The sequence below is a fragment of the Salvelinus namaycush genome, chromosome 27 (genome assembly GCF_016432855.1).
Source record: "Salvelinus namaycush isolate Seneca chromosome 27, SaNama_1.0, whole genome shotgun sequence".
Lineage (NCBI taxonomy): Eukaryota > Metazoa > Chordata > Actinopteri > Salmoniformes > Salmonidae > Salvelinus > Salvelinus namaycush.
Genome location: NC_052333.1, coordinates 31,425,100 through 31,430,612, shown reverse-complemented (window position 1 = coordinate 31,430,612; position 5,513 = coordinate 31,425,100).

Sequence of the window (5,513 nt, the reverse complement as noted above, 5' to 3'; positions counted from 1 at the left end):
GGTGTCTGTCTCACAGAGGCCCTGGAAGCAGCAAGCGAGGAAGCGCCACCCTTTCGCCAGGCATTCTCTCCACTCCTCTTCTCTCCTCCCGTCTCGTTCCGTATGTGTGTGTGTGTGTGTGTGTGCTCGTGTGTGCACGTCTCTCACTCTCTCTCACTCTCTTGCTCCCTTTCTCTCTCTCCTCTTGCTCTGCCTTTGTCTCGCCCGCTCCCTCTCTCTCCTTACCTTCGTCAAACCCACTGGCACACACACAGAGAGACACAGATAGAGTGCAGCGTCGCGATGCTGGAGCATCCCCAGTTAGTCAGTCAGTAAATCAATGTGTCTGAGAGGGGGGGGGGGGGGGGGGGGGTGGAAGGAAAGACTTGACATCGTTGAAATAATGACAAGCAAGTACTAGTTACTTCAATGCCATTAATATCCCAACTCCAAATCATTGAAGTATAACTCATTTAGCAGAAATGTTGACATATTCTGTCAACTGGAAACATCCTCTGTGTCTTCTGACGGTGTGATAAATGTGTCTAGTATGTCTCTATTCTCCCTCTCTCTCTCGCTCTCTCTCTCTCTCTTTCTCTCTCTGGCAATGCAGTACAGCTCTTTTCCTCTCCTTCTGCCCCTCCCTCCTTCCGTCTCGCTTCGTCTTACTCCCACAATATACATATAAACACAGACAGTGATTCAATTGTGTGGAGGCGAGGCAGGAGGACAATGGGTGAGTCCTTGAGCTCTCTGACTCTCTCCTACTCCCCCAGTGACTGCTTTTATGCGCCGAGTCAAACCTCACACATTGAATACTGGCTTTTCCCCTATGGGGCTCAGTGCTTTGACAGCATTGGCTGGGGAATTCGGTCATGTTGATAGTCATAAAACTATTGGTTAATATAGAATAGACTAGAATAACTAGGACATGAACGTGTGGTGTTGGCTGAATAAGGGGAGAAAGAGTGACGTCTCTTCTTGAACATATTCATCTTACACCAAGAGAGAGAGACAGATGGAGAGACAGAGAGGGGGAGCTGAGGAGGAAGGAGTGAAGGGGGGAACGCGTTGAGTCATGTTAAGGAGGAGTGAGGCTGAGATGCACAAATTAATATTCTAGGAGGGAGGGGGAGGGAGGGTGACAGAGGGGGAGAGAACAGAAAAACAGAAAAAAACATAGAGCCATGTTTCTATGTATGGCTCTGTGTGTGTGTGTGTGTGTGTGTGTGTGTGTGTGTGTGTGTGTGTGTGTGTGTGTGTGTGTGTGTGTGTGTGTGTGTGTGTGTGTGTGTGTGTGTGTGTGTGTGTGTGTGTGTGTGTGTGTGTGTGTGTGTGTGTGTGTGTGTGTGTGTGTGTGTGTGTGTGCATTCATTCGTGCGTGCGATGTGGGCGCGTTTGTGTGGCTGGCTGGCAGGCTCGCTGGTTGGCTAGCTGGCTAGCTATTGGTCCATGTATTTGGTGTTTACTTTACTTGTGTGTGTCCATATGTGTCTGCATATTTGTCAATGCACATCATGTCTGCAAATGTATCTCTCCACATGCATGCATCACACGTGTGCGTACTCATTACTACATCACTGAAGGGGGTTAGGGGTCATAGAGAGGTGATCACAAAGAGACATGCCAAGAGAAGGGGCTGATGGGTAATCCTATTCTTGGCAATGAGTTGGTCTATCACAAGCTGAGTCTCATGGTAGGACAGTACTTAGATATTCACTTTGACCTCACTGGTGCCTGAACTATATTTGAGAGAGAGAGAGTTCTAGCTAGGCGGCTAATGTTTGCTAGGCTAGGGGTTAAGGTTAGGGTTAAGGTTAAGGTTGGGGTTAGGGGAAGGGTTAGCTAAAAGGGTTAAGGTTAGGGGAAGGGTTAGCTAACATGCTAAGTAGTTGCTAAAAAGTAGCTAAAAAGTAGTAAGTAGTTGAAAAGTTGCTAATTAGCTAAAATGCTAAAGTTGTCTGTTATGAGATTCAAACTCGAAACCCTCAACCACCCTACTTTCTTTTTGCCTTAAGTAACTATCTGTCTTATGTAACCATACTAAACAGAACATGTCATACTAATTTGAGTGTCCCGAATTTACGTTTACTATGTTACGTCTAGTCTATGAGACAAAGCTGCCCACACACATACTGATATAAAGCCCACAAAAGGCAAGGTTCAAAAGCTTACAGCAAAGACAAATAACGAACCGCCCCACACTCGCAACTACAGCTTAATCAATAGGCTCACTTCGCCTCCAGACAGCCGAAGGTAAAGCATCTGATCACTGCTGCTCTCTCCCAGGGAAGAGGACTCAGAGACTCCGAGCCTGCGTCTCAAATGGCAATCCAATAGGGTGCCATTTGAGACACAGGCTGAGAGAAGTCGCTCTCAGGAACACTTTCTTAATCCCCCCACTACGCTTCCTCATTAAAAAACACAGTATGTCTCTCCGATGTGTTGTAAATTGGAGCTTTGTTATAAGGGCGGCTCTTCCTCGATAGCAGAAATTAATGTGATTGGTTAAGTTTCGGGCAAGTAGTGTGATTGGTTAAGTTTTGGCAAGGAATTACAATTGGTTGAGTTTAAGGTTAGTGGTGGTTTAAATGTGCGTAAGTTTGTCATGCATAGCCTTCCAAGCCTGTCTGAGGTCCAAAACAAACTTAATTTGTCTGTCATTGGTAGATGGTGGTAGCCGAATTATGATTGTTCCATTTCCCTCAATGACCACATGTTCACGTTTTCAGAATGATTTATATTATTCTTATTTCTCTCACACAGTAACGTTCTTCCCAGGCCTGAGTTCAAATACTAGTTGAAATCTCAAAATAAAAGTCTCTTACCCTTGTTTCACCATCTGGTTGGTCGAGCTGCCCTGAAACATCATCACAAATATACCTTTTTCATATAGCATCACCTCATCGGAAACCAACCATATGCATGATCGCTCAAAGCATACTTCACTACAAGACTGACTGCTATAGCTAAAAAGAGCCATTCACACAACTGCCACACACTGTAATAGCCGTAGTGACACTTCAGGTGTCGCGTTGAATACAGGTCCCCAGCGAACCATGCACATCTAGAATGGATGTGGTGGCCTTGCCACTGTTGACAACCCACTAATCCAAACAGAGAGCACACCTTGGGGCCCCCAACTGTACCGGTTTGTTGCCCTTGACGACGATCGATTCTTTAGGTGGAATAGGAGCAATTCAGCAGGGTTTTATTTACTCACCGGCTTATTGGCTCGGCATGTGTCGTCACTCACGGCGACTGAGATGGACGACTGTGGTTTCATTAGGACACATAAACTGACTCAACCCCTTTGGTTAAGCGTATTGGGTTAACTGTCTCTCATGGGGATGTCAGTATTTTGCTACCCTGAGATGGTTTCTCCCCTTTGCAACATTTTGTAACCAGTGAGCAACGCACACTGCCACTTTAGTCATGCCTACTGCGACTTTGTTGTCTGACTGTATCCTAACTCCACTACAAGCATCCACCTTATCATCAGCACTAGGATTATTTATAAGACATTATAATATATATAATAATTTGATTTATATGTATTTAAGATGTTGTATTGTCTTGTTTTCTGATTCGAAATAGGAAATTGTAAATTGCATCCCTTCGCTGCTATTGATACGAAATAATGCTCCCAATTGAAAAATAAAAAACACTCTCTCTCTCCCCAACAAGGAAGAAGTAAAATATTGCTTCTGTATAACATGTTAAACTGCAACAATGTCCCTATAAATGCATACGTTGGTATATATTTGAACTTTTGGGCTAAGGTCGTGTTATTTTGGTGGGAAATACAATACTTTCGTAACTGAAAATGCCTCGAAAACCACATTCCATAGGCATTCGAGTCCCCTGAGGGGAGCTCTTCACCCTGGTCAGTTACGGGATTGTCATGTTCAGCACCCAAAGCAAGGCTGAGGAGAGAGAAAGACAAAGGAACACAAACATGGTACACACGTTTCTCTCTCAGATGGTTCTGAGGTCTGCAGCTCTGGTTATTTGTGCTGGGACTGATAAACAGTTAGGTGTGCTGCAGTGTGTCCTGCCCTTTATCTATTTGAGAGGGCAGGTGGGGCTGGTGGGCATCATAACATTGGCGGATCATTTAAGGACGTGGCGCATTCACCATCTCAGAGTGTATGTTATGTAAATGTTTTTGAAGGACACTGCTTAGAAATGCCTGAAATGGCTAACTACTGCTTTCTTACTTGATCGTAATCCAAAAAACATCCATTGCAAGGATGTGAAGAAGTGTTGTATTGCTATCGTTTTGCTAATATTTTCAACCTTGCGAATGAGAACCAATCGGGATCATTTTAGTTCCTTTGCTAGTAATTCTTTTTTTATTGACATTTATCGCCACTTGCAGATGGATAACCTTTGTGTGAATAAGCTGTGATTCAAAGGCAGGACTACAGCCATTCTAGAAAAGTGGGTATTGCCACATAACCCAGCTGTGTTCTTCTCATAATTATTGTGCCAAGTTTTGGTGCAGGGTTTCTTGACACAAGAAAAAGACAGCTGAAACAAACACAAACCCTTTTCAGTTCTAGTTACAATTCATCTTCAATGATTTTCAATTCAACATTATTTTCAATAAAACATGTTTATTTATTATTGAAAACCAGGTTTCTTCTACAGGATGGAAGTCTCAGGACAGACAGGGACAGTCCCTCCATCTCCAAAGACAGCTCATTTGCAGAGACGTTTGGCACAGACAAAGGAGTACAAATTGTTGTTGCATTCTCTATCAAACCACTTTGGGCCTGAATAGTGAATTGTTACGCAGTTTTGAGTCACTCCACCATCAGGCTGTGTTTCATACCATTTGGTAAAGTCTACCTTTGACCCATCAGACCACATCCATCTCCCCTCCATGTGGATGTCAGACAGCCCGATCCAGGTTGGTCTCTCCGCAGGGTCGAAACTCTTGATCAGGGTTAAGATGAACTGTTGTTCTGACTCACTGTGCACAGAGGCCAGGTTTGCTCCCTCAGACACACAGTAGGACTCAGCGTTAGCCCAGACCACTGGTGAAGCAACATACTTATAGCAACGTCCATTGAAGTCATACCAGCCCATGAGGCAGGAATTTTGGAATAGCTCTTCCTCCTGGTCTGGTACAGTAGCACCCAAAGCAAGGCTAAGGAAAGAGACGACACAGAGGAACACTAACATGGTGCAGAGTATTGGGCGGGTAGGTGTGTGCGCTGCAGTGAGTTCAGTCCTTTTATATATTTTTAAAGAGGACAGGTGGGGCTGGTGGGCATCATATCATTGGCGGATAATTTAAGGACGTGGCACATTTCCTATCTCGTATGTGAACGCGGGGGGGGGGGGGGGCTCAGACTGGCCTCTGCCAAGGGCCTTCAAATCACTAAGTCCGCCCCTGAGTGAATGTTATATAAATGTACTATTCAACTCAGCCTTCACTGAAACTGTTAAAGGGTTGACAGCAACTTGAAGCTATGGGCTCAAATGACAACAAAACATAAACAACGGCGTCAAATCATAATATTTTG